This window comes from Amblyomma maculatum, chromosome 1 (assembly GCF_055883805.1).
Source record: "Amblyomma maculatum isolate TAMU_Amacu chromosome 1, ASM5588380v1, whole genome shotgun sequence".
Classification (NCBI taxonomy): Eukaryota; Metazoa; Arthropoda; class Arachnida; order Ixodida; family Ixodidae; genus Amblyomma; species Amblyomma maculatum.
The window spans coordinates 111412357-111424381 of record NC_139344.1 but is presented as its reverse complement, the minus strand read 5'-3'; the positions used below and the strand labels follow the sequence as shown (position 1 = coordinate 111424381).

At 46.6% G+C, this 12025-nt stretch overlaps 1 protein-coding gene across 1 annotated transcript in view; it reads right to left on the bottom strand.

The window, feature by feature from the left end:
• Positions 1-12025, bottom strand: part of LOC146203500 (protein qui-1) — a 587371-nt gene that overhangs the window by 371161 nt on the left and 204185 nt on the right. The window contains exon 3 of the mRNA XM_084588801.1: positions 10831-10911. The gene's annotated coding sequence lies outside the window, so the exon portion shown is untranslated. The remainder of the gene's footprint in view (positions 1-10830; positions 10912-12025) is intronic.

Sequence of the window (12025 nt, the reverse complement as noted above, 5' to 3'; positions counted from 1 at the left end):
GACGATCTCCTTACGCTCGATATATGCAAACTCACTGGCGCTCTGGCTGCGCCGAGGTGCTCGCAGTGCGAAGACTGCGCACCACGCGTTCAGGGTGAGTCCTTAAAAACATCCCCTTATGGCGCCAACTCCCACTCATTTCGCACCTGCAACATGCCCAATTACACGGGAGTGCTGCCAATCGAGTTTTTCCCGCTCACACAAAAGAAACGCAACGATATTTCTGAACGTCGTTTTAGCACAGTTTAACCTCTGGTTTCTCATAATGCTCTTCATTTGCGGCAAAAGCAACGAAAAGACACAAGAGCGTTAGTGCAGTCTTGCCAATGCAAACAGCGATGGAGGGTTACTCCGAGACGCTGATATAAATATGCATGTTCCAGCAAACAGTCACTGATTACTTCAGTAACAGGATCATGCAGTATGAAAGGCATGTTTTTTTTTTTTTTGTGTGTGTGTGTCTTATTTCCATTTGCGAAAGAACATGCATTTTCCTTTTCTTTAGAAGTGTGAGTTTTCCTGCTTGTTAAACATAAAAGCTAGTTTTTTCCTTTAGCGAGTTTTCTTTGGGAGATGTATGACAGAAAAAAAAAAAGAAAATTACCCAAACGCAATTCTAAAAGGATGTCTTGCGCAAGCGGGCATAAAGACAATACTTCAGAGCAAAAACGAGAGCAAATCGCAACTACAGTATAATAAACGTCGCAGTATACTGCCGAATTAAGCTGTCCAAGGCTGCAGCGTAATGTCTGAATAAAAGTTTATACCACTGAACTCGTTAAGTAATTTCACAAGATATCATGCTTATGACCAAAGTACGACGCTATATGCATTTTTTTTTTGGATATCCGCAAAAACCACTGAGAACCGTTTTAATTGCATTGTAAATATAAAAAATATTCAACTGTTAAACGTATGCGTTCAACATCATTCGTTGAATAGGGTATTACTTTGGTTGCTGATTGGCCAATCGCTACATTAGATAGATTATAAATGATGAAAAAGTCTGGACATTATATGGTCCAGGATGCCGATATCGCGTTTATTAGGCGCAACGTGATACTTGAGTAATGGGCCACTTCATTGCTTGGCCGGTCAGCTGTAATAAATGAGAAGTTTAGGTAATATTTCTCTCTGAATGTGCGTTTATGATACTAACCCCAATAATAATTTACACACGCTCAGTGCCTTTGGTTATTTGATAGTGCTCCAACGACATTTTTGCTTTACTAGAGTGGTTAGTTGAAGACAGAAGGCTGGAATAAAGCTTCGTACTTTTTTCCTTGCGTTTAAGTAACTGATGAAATGGCGAGTTATTATGAGGATTCCTAGATTGTCTCAGGTAATATTCGCTGCGCTTCTTGATCCGTGATATATTTTGAGCGTAGTCTAATTTTCAGCTTCTTAGTGACCTGCTTGCTGCTTTCTTTCTTGCTTTCTTGCCTTGGTGGCAGTGAACGTGGCATTCATACTAAGTGAAATACCAGGCATTTGGCGCGTAATTTGTTCTAATGACGCTGCGACATGGTCATATCACTATTTTGTTAAGAATCAAGGTCCTCGAATCCAGCATTTAGTAAAATGAGGGCTCGCCAAGCGACATAATCTTGAGACGCCTGTAGAGCGAAATATTCTGCATCGCGGTTATGGACCTCGTAAGGTTCCATGAGGGTAGGGCGCTAACCCTCCGTTACATCAGAAACACCAACGGCACAAACAAAGCTGTGCGTCTTCCGTATGTTCCCCCTTGAGAGCGCAGGCCCAAAGCAAATGAACGAAGCTTGAATGCTGAATTGTTTTGAGACATCAAACATTTAAAAAAAAGTAAATTGGTTCTTTGAATGTAACAGTTCGGGACTTGAACGTTGGAACATCACTGAGCGCATCTAGGGTTCCCATCTGTTTGCGCCCTTCGACAACATCGCGGCTAGGACAGGATGCGCACTCGAAGCAATAAAACGCTTTAAAAGAAATTAAACGCTTGACTGCGGCAGGCGTTTGGGCGCACCGACCTTCTACAGGATGCGCAAATCACCGCTAGACGAGTAAGAAAATAAGCCCTAAACACTTCGTAGCTTTGTACTTTTCCTTCTTTTGTTGATCGTGTTTTCACGCTAAATGAATATATGTTACAGCCATTTATTTTCGAGCTATTGTCCTACTGATGCAAGACCCTCTGATATATTCACCCTGATCGAGCATCTTCCCTCCTACAGTATTTCTGGAATTCCACGGAATCGAAAAGACTCCAGCTTGAACTTCCGGCAGTATACACGAGGTAGCGTTAAGGCTCCGTCCTCCAGCAAATCCGGCGTCGCGTTGTCAGGTCGGCGTTGTGAGTGAAAAATCACCGGCATGCATCAGGTAGTCTGCATCTGGCAGATTACATGGTCGGGCTCTGACTGGTAGTCGGGTTGAGTGACGTAACTTGCCCGAATTACACGGCCGAATTGTCAGGAGCTGCCAACTCGGCAGCTCCTTTGAAATGAAACCGTATTCTCAGCAACCCTTGGATTCCGAGCCACTCACACTGCCCGCAGCTCACACAGACACTTTCGTACAGCCTGGTTAATGCGGAGCTTTAACCAAGCCGTAAACAAGCAATAAGTCCAAAGGGTTTCGCGTCCGTCAGAAGCTTGAAATCCTAGTGACTCATTGTCGCCCACTGTGATTTCAAGAGAGGCGGCCGCTGTACTCCAAATTTTGACAAAACTGTAGTAGCTGGCAGCCATCCTACACAAATCACAAGGAAGATAATGGAAGCCTTAGAGATAGATATATAATAAACAGCGGCAGTGTCATCTCACCGTCAATACTGATCTTGCAAAGGAAAGTCGTGGTACTTGTTCAGCGCACCTGTCGGTGTCCTTTCTTGTCTGTGCTTTCCGTATTCTGTGTTCAGTTACCAGCTAGTCCGGGCCCCCAATTTACAAAGCTTTATATTGATGTCAGGTGGCCTTGCACACATAATGTGATAGCTTAGTACTGTATTCTGGTAAAGAAGGAGGAGGAAGATGAGGAGGAAAGGCAGGGAGGTTAACCAGTAAAAGCAACCGGTTTGCTACCCTGCACTGGGGGAAGGGTATGAGTGGGCATAAAAGTTGTGAGAGAGGGATAGTTGAAGTTAATACAGTCACGTAACAGATACGCCACATCACATCACGTTACAGTCATGCCATAGCAAACTCATAGTCTTTCGATTAGGCCTGTGCTTCTCATAAAGCGGAGCAGTGCCTGGGAGGCCTTCGCCGCAGACGATCACCGTGGCCAGGGACCTAAAATCTTAATTTCACTCAATGGGCGTCCATCTAAATGCTCCAGCGAACGGCACAGAGACTTCCTTTCCTCACTGTATATCGGGCAAGGTGCGAGATAATAGAGGCTGAAATTAAGGGATTAGGGTTTAAGCAAGTTGCGAACTGCGTGTGCACGAATGGGAATCCGCAAGAGGAGGCACGGACGGGGCGCTTCAAGGCGGCGCTTAAGCGTCTTCATGCTATACAAACACATCAACATATATCAAAGGAACCTGCTGTCGTCTACTCAGTTAAGACCGCATCGCCATGTACGATGAAAGGCACTATATAGCTGTCGACGCGGCGAGAGTATCGGCTTTTTGGGGCTGCTTATACCGCAGAGCCTGTAGCTTGTATACGCTTGGAACACCAGCCTATGCGACTCATAGGGAACGGAAAAGGATAAACAAGCAATTGTTGAACACGCCACTGATTTTTCATCTCGAAACACAGCAGCCTTTAGTTTAACTGATACGATAAGCCTCGAACGCCCTGAACGGTTCGCTTCGCTGAAGACTAAAACACTCGCGCAAAGCCTTTATTAAAGCCGGGCCGTCTTAGCGAATTCCTTTCTTTCCTGAAGTCGAGGAGGAAAGTAGGTGTAAAGAGGAAACGAAAAACTGCCAACGAGAATCGATGTGCGACGACAGTTCTGCAACATCCTTAATGAGATTCAAAACTTTCCCGTAGACTGCGAGGCAAGATTTCTTTCATGTATAGGCACTCGAACGCCATCGAGCTCTGCGAACCGTAAAGGTGCGCTCGCTGCATCTGACGAAGAGATTTGATATACGCTCTGCATAAGGGATTCCGCGGATGAGGCCGGACGCTTGAAAGATCTTACAGAAGCTGTGCTTCCACGGGATGCTCTCGGGAAGAGAGGCCTCAAAACGAACACGGTACCAGGCTCCTCCGCAGTCGCTGTAGTCCCGCTTTTGTGTGTCGCTTGTTTCGTCACAGAGCTCTATACGCCGCCTTTCCCAGTGCCCCTCCCGCTCCCTTTTGCCCGCCGACTGCGGCGGCTGTGAGCGGCTCATTCGCCCTGCGTGTCCCTTCAAGCGGCGCCCGAACTTTCTTCCTGCAAAATGACGCCCAGGCACGCGAGACAGCGCTTAGGAAGAAATAGCGCGCTGGTTCGCAAACATTTTCCCGGCATATAGCAGCTGGGCCCGGAGGAGACCGTGTTTAAGGAGGAGCACCTCAAGGTAGGAAATTAAACGAACACGCGGCGAGCGCTTCGCTCACAGGTTATAACCCCTCGCGGTGGCCCCTGTCTTAAAGATAGCGCCTCTGGCACTTTCGGAGGCCGCGAGCAGCGGCGAGCGCTGGATATCAGGTGCATAATGACGCACTCGCCGCCGTCGGCAGGCCGATGTGCTTTAACGAGCTTTTAAGGTGGGCACAACTTTCCCGTTGTCTGCCTCGAAGCACAAGAAAGGAGCAGGGCGAGAGGGATTCAGCGGCAAAGCGAGAGCGAAAAGAAAAGGAAACAAATGCGGAGCGATAAGACATTGCTGGAAATGTTAGAAACGGGAAGAAATTCTGGAAGGAAAGAGGGAGGGCCTGACGGTAAGTGTGACGAACGGGGAGCAAAATTATCGTCGTGTTACAGGTTGCGCGGTGGCTTAAGAGCGGAAGATCGCGGGACGGTGCAACCGCTTCTCCGTTTTTTTTTTTTTTGTTTGTTTTTTTTTTGTTTTTTTTTTTTGTTTCTTTTTAGGAAGAAGCATCCCGGTTGAGCGGATGGGCGATAATTCAGGTAGAAAAGCAGTAATGAACGCAATTACGGGGAATCAAAAGCCAGCACGCACAACGATGGACCGCAATATCAAAAACGGATTCAAGTGTACGCATTTTTGATTGTAGCCAGCACCAAAATTGCTCCAGTTTTATGCTTCACAGCACTCATGAGTGTATAGAACTCCCATCGCAAACGTGGCGAGCAAAAGAAAAAAAAAAGAATTAGGGAGAGAGAAAGTCTCGCATCACCTTTTACTAGAATGCAGTGAAACACTGATGGTGTCAAATAAAGAGCACCGTTACTACTCTTCCCGTTGTTTTTCGAATCTGAAATTGTTCTTCTCTTTGTATGCATGCCGGACGAGTGCGCGATAATTCATAGGGTGCCGATGCATTACAATACATCAATAAAGCCTTCCTCTGTTGCTATATTCATGGGCGTCACTTGGCTATCAGAAGGTATTATTCATATTGCTGCTCAGAGGAAAACGCAGACATGCTGACTAAGCACTCGCTCACTGCGTACGCGTGTGCGTCATGCTGCAAAAGCGGGCTTCTGCGCTGTCTCTGTCCTTAGCCTGGGAAAACTGGCGCTTGGCGACGCTGGCTGAGCACCATAAATCTTGTCGTTGTAGTGGTGACGAAAAAGTCCCGGTAACAGAAATGTACACGTCGGTTAGAGCGGAACGAAGAGGAAACCAGGGCCCGCTTGCACGAAACGATCTTAAGACTGTCTCAGTTAAGTCTAGATTTAACCGAGTCAAACGGATAGGCCGTATGCATGGCCGCTTAAAACTGCAGTCGAGACTGGGCTTCAGTCCTGACTTGAATAAGTCACTTGCAGGACATGTGCATACCTAAGTAGAGAATTTAGGGAAATACAGGGATGCGCTGGCCCTGTCCTCGCTGTAAGATGTAAACATTCCGTCAATCTTGGGCTGCGTAAAATCCGTGGAACTGCTTTTCGCGGTTTAAGATTGTGTTACGAGGTAACATGCCCCAAGTGATAGCTGCGAGCGTTCAGGGAAGCCACTCTGGTGAACCCGAGCCGTTTTAAAGAAGTCTGGTCTTACTAAAGACACCATTTAAGTCTGGACTTAGCGCAGACCTTATCGTGTAAGCCGGCCCAGGTTACGGGAGCTCTAGTACAGCTGACAAAGCAACAGCTATCTTCATTGCTCTGATCCTTTGCTTCTGACGCTTTTCTTGCCGCTCTTCAACAATTAACGTGCTATGGTGTATAGTGTGATTCGTCTTCATGTCAGTTTCTAGTGCACTCTGTGCAGCGATGAGGACTCGGCTTTCTTCGTCGGTGAATATAGACTCGTCCAAACGCGCAATGCTCGCATACCATCTGCCTGAAACTTAAGTAGCTTCAGAGACGCCATTTCCAATAGAATCAAGTATATACAAAAGTATGAGCGTGTCTTGCCTACTTTACCCTTGTACCTTGCACGGAATGGCACCTTCAGGCGTTTCTCTGTTACTTCTTGACGGACGGTACTAAGAACGTACGCTTGCGAACCGTGCTCCATCATTACCCCGGGGAGCGCCACGAAGGCTAGGAGTTGCCAATCCACTCTCTATTTTTTTGCTTGCTCCCGCTTTCAGCAGTACTCTGCCGACAGTCATCAGCTAGCATAGAGGAGCAAGAACGCGCCTTAGCTGAGCATTCTAGCCGCCCCCTTGCTCTCTCCTTGTGCCACGGCCATCAGAGCCTACCGCTTTCTCCAGCGGCTCCAATATGCATGCCCGGCGACTGCCCTAGTGGCTGCTGCGTTAGTATACATGCAAAAAGTAGAAAGTTTCGTACAAGAAAATTCATGAATCCGACGTCGTCAACGATCACTTGATTGAGCTATCCCAGGGTGGTTTGACGTAGTAATGGCAAAACCTGGAAAGAGTGAGCGTCTAGAAAAGATAAAGGTAAACGGCCAATAGGTTTAGACCGAGAGTAAAGCACGAATCAACAGTAATGATATCACGCCCCGATCTCTTCCTCCCCCCCCCCCCTCTCTTTATATCTCGACTGAAGATATTGGATAGTATCGAAATTTTTTTTTAGAGCACGCGTGGAAGTACTCGCTAAAAAAACGCGATACCAAACGCGAAAGATTGCATTTTTATGTGTTTATGTGGGGATTTTAAGCTAAGCTGCCTGGAATTCTTACTGCATCGACTGGCTCCTGGGCAGAAAACTCGGATCGTAAGAAATCCATCATCCTGACGGTGTAATTCTGGAGATAAAGCTCGAACGCTCGAAATATTTTTTTTTTCTTGTGCTCAACAATAACAGAGAAACAACACCACAGAAGGCACGACGGACTCTTCAGTGAAGCTGACTTCCTGAAAGTGATGATGGAACGGTTGTATACCTTGGAAAAAGCACTACATGACCTAGTTCTTCCCTTTGCTGCCCTGAAGATGGAAGACGCGAGCAAAACACACTGCAAAAAAAAAAAAAAAAAAAAAAAAAAGTTCTGTTGCTGGAAAGTGTCAGACCTGTAGACGCTCCACACAGCGTGTAAAAGTCTTCCCCCGTTGTCAGCCAAAACCGTAAGACGCTAAGACGCGAGGAAACACGCCAGGATCAATGCCTTGTATAACGTGTAGCTCGAATGGCAGAGAAAAGTTGTTTCCCACTTGCTGAAGCAGGCAGTCGGCTAAAATATCTTTTCAAAATTATGGGACAGCAGAGTTACTTTTGGTTCAGTTTCACAACTCTGTACAGGCGACCGAAGCAAGCAGGCGTTCTCACTTAATTTTAAAGTGAAACGATTTCTCAAGTGTGCAGTACTGACACAAGGTAAATGAGGAACGCAAAGATTAATTAAGCCAAGACAATAAGCTTTTGCTTTTGTTTTTGCGAGGAGAGCGTCAGACAGGTGAAAAAAAAAGGAAATCATTTATATTTAACGTATTGACGTACACGCACTAAAGCCACAAAACTATCAGAAACCAAAGAAGTTTACCTAGATGCTGCAGAAGGGTTAAAAAAAGTGTTGTCTGTATTGTAAATTACTGAAAATGGCGTTTCTGGCAGTGACACACAAACGCTAATAAATATATCGATGAGACTACACAGTAGCCGAGAAGCATATTTTAGTGCACATCTTGCAGCGGTCGGTTAGAATGTAAACGTCACGTGCACGAGCGCAGTGCGTAAGATTTGTATATTCACTGTGAGCCTTGTCTGCGCGATTGTCCGTAATGTTGACGACGTGTCCTCTATTTCTATACCAGCCACATCGCGTGTCTCGCAATGTGACATTTTCAGATGCTGATTTGGTTTATGATGGTTAACGTTCCAAAGCGACTTATCTCCGGAAATTTCGTCCACCTGAGCTTCTTTAATGTGAACTGACATCGCACAGCACATGGGCGCCTTGCTTTTCGCCTCTATAAAAAAGCGGCCGCCGCGGTCGGGATTAGATCCTGCGTATCCTTCGGCACAGCAGTCGAGTGCCCTAACCGCTGCACCATGGGCACCACCACGACTTGTTGCCTCGGCTCGACTACTCGTCGCGGTGTAGAGCCAATATGGAGCAGTGTTTTACGTTATAGCTGCAGTGCATCGCGACCGAATGGTTTAAAGTTCTTGTCGCTAAAGCATCGCTACGGGAACGAAACAAACGAAAGTTATTTGTCGGCTAAAACATCCGATATATCTCTGCCCCAGTAACCACACATCTGATTTTAAAAGTCACTGTACATTCGCTTTTCGACCGGTTCAGAAAGCGTGTGGGTCGCACGCTTACTGTCCACACGCAGCAATGTGGCAATACAGGTTTGAAATATCGTAGGAAAAACGCAAAATCTGCGAGGCAGAAATTTCTTTTTGTTATAAAACGCAAGAAATTGTCAATGTGCTGCTTCGTGCTCAACCTCTGGTCGTTGTCGTGAGTCTATCCGAATGTCAACGCGCACCAGTTAGACATTTATTGCATTTTAAGAAATATCTGGACTTAGAAGGGCGTAGCCAGGATCGCACTGATGCCACATGAGAAAAACCAAGCGTTGGGGCCTTGCACAGAGCACTCCAGAGTGGTTTAGAGTACAATGTTTGCAGTTAGCATTCTCTGAATTGACTTAGTGCTTCAGAGTGCCTTAGCTCCCTGAGGCATGAGATTGGTTCTCTGAAACGGCGGTGCCCTGCTACGAATCCCGTTAATAATAGCTGCTTCCTTCTGAGTCGACTAGTATTGACAAGTGTCTGTCAAATGTATCAAGTGCATGGAATGGCTCTGCCGAAATATAACTCATGCAAAATAATGAAATCTTTTTTGGTGTGTGCCCTAAGCAACAACATTTCGGTCTCATGAGAGATTTGCTTTACGAATATTGTTGAACATAACGACGGTCGCACCACTGAACATCTCCTGCCAAGCAAGATAACCTAAGACAAAATAATCGCGCATACAATAGTTAAATTCCGCACCCGGCGAAAATGTGCTATAATTGGACAACCATATAATTGTCTTAATTTCAGTGCCGGCAGATTTGTTCCAACTAAACAAAACGAATGTGTAGCGAGTTTGGAGGCGGGAGCAGCATGCAAGTTTACGTTGTGGATAGAAGATGGAAGACAAAAATCATGAGCAGTAGCTAGCGACTGACCCAAATGCATGCCAAGAAGTAATGAATGGCGCTGCGACCTCGTGAGGTACAGCTACTACGTTTGCATTTTCTGAATTTGGGGATTACTGAACTCAGGGCGCATAACATGGCACTAGGATGCAAGTGCTAATGCGCGCTAAGAAAAGGGTAAACATATGAGGCCATTTTTAGCAGGCTTAAATTTTACTATATCTGCGATCGTTACAATTCAGGCGAATAATACTCAAATGAGGATTATTCTTCACTGCCTAGCGAATCTGTCTCTTCGTTGTGTTATACCTCTGAAGAGACAACTGTCAACTGTGACAAAATTGTAACTATGAAGGGACTGTCATTGCTGTAACTAACCGAAAAAGCTCAGTAAAAGCTACGGAAATTCCAAGAAGGCCGAAGTAAGCGTAAGATTTTTGGTGCATTGTCGTTCTGTGTCCTCGAGATAGTCTTGTGCTGCTAGCAATATGAGCACTGTCGTTTTCATTAAAATTTGCACTCAGACAGAATCCCACTGCGAGGCGATGCCACACATTCCGAGTCCACTCGCAGGTTTTATCTAATTCTGCATGCCAGCAAAGAAGAACACCCTTTCCCCCATGAATAAAAGAAATAAAGAGCTATTCGCTCCCTAGAAATCTTAACGCCACGGTTCGCACAGCACTAGTGGAGCAAGAGAAGGAGGCACAATTTCGAAATACCGCTATAAGCCCTTGAAAGGCACGATGAAAAGAAACACGGGGCAGAGAATATTATGTAGCCCGTAGGAACATATCGGCGGCAATGGAGTGAAGAGACTATGATGCGGTTCAAAAAATAAACAAAATATATCACAAAGCACCACTTATCGCTTAATTGAATCATCTCAAAACGCGCCAGCCTTCAGATATAGTGTAGCAGTGTGATGTGTTTACCTATTGCGAGTGGGCTGCAAAGGTGCGCTCGCATTTTGAAACTTCTGCGAGTATGCTACAGAAACCTTGACTACGCAGATGACTAGCGCAGATGGAGGAACAAAACACTCATCAGTGCGGGATACGAAGCAACTTAGAGAGGCAAAAAGAAGGGAAAAGGACACAAGTGCTGGTTGGCATGCAGCATCCAGCACTCGTATCTTTTTGTAAGCTTTTCTCTGGCAGATGAAGCACTTCACTTGTTCGTGTATGCGAAGAGGAGCAGCACTTACCTAAATCGATGGCGATGACTTGACGTTTCTACTCAGCGCTGACCATCAAGCTGTGGCCATCTGCTGTGCCAGGAGCTGATTCTGCATAACGGAAGAAAATGGAAAGCAACATGAAGGAACTTACGCAGCATACACAATAACAGGCTTAAGCAGTCGAGGGCACAAGGAAGGGCTGATTTCATATACCAAGCAGTACTAGCATTACAAGTGGCCATCTCAAACCATCGAACAAAGCAGTTGCTAAACCCCTATAGAAACGTGAATGTGCAAGGATTCAGAGGAGATACTGCGTAAACGTGTCTCTGCGAGGAATGAATTACATCGTGGAGAAATTCAATCGTGCGAGAGAATACATTTGCTCTTACAGGCCACCGTCCGATTTGCGCAGCAGTTCCTCTGCTCCACGCCCCAGATCAGCGACGTTCGAGAAAAATAAGAGCCATGCAGTGGCTTTCGTGGATATCAGTGCCGTCCTATCCCAAGCACTTTCCGCGCAGAGCAAACGAGCTTGGGTCTCGAGCAAATGTGTTCAAATATTCAGGCGTCGCCACACGCTTTCCTTCTCCCTCGCTTTCTTTTCTCGACCGCGCACGCCCCGGGTCTCGTTCCGTTCACTCAGAATCGCCGCGACGAGTAACAGTGGCGGAGAAGCGGTCTTCGCCTGCGCCGACGGAAAAAAGTGCGAGCGTCCTCATGCAGGCCACTTGATGCGCGCGGAGCGTGGTCGAAATAAGGTCGGACGCGAAAGCGAGACGGGCTCCGTTTGGGGCTTTTCTATTTGTGCCGGTTCTTATGCAAAGCCGATACAGCTTCCCTTGTTGCTGGAATCCATTCAGACGAAAGCGCAACAAGACACCTTCGCTCGAAGCCCAGACAGGCTTTCCTTTTGTCAGTGCACGGCCTTTTGTCGAAGCGGAGGCGAGAATGCAACCGCTTTTCTTTTCTCCCGAGTCTTTTTTTCTCTCCCCCCCCCCCCCCCCTCCTCTCTCTCATAGAATGCGTGACTGCGGGGCGAGCTGTTTGGTGGCTACTGCGCGCCGCACTTGCTTTTTACGCCGCAGCCGAGAAGTATGCGCCGATCGAATTCACCGTCTTCTTCCAAGCGCGGAAGATGCTGCGGACGACGCCACATTGCGTCTCCCCGTCGCGAAGAAACTGTTGTATATAAGAGCTTCGACTAGCAACGCGAAAGGCC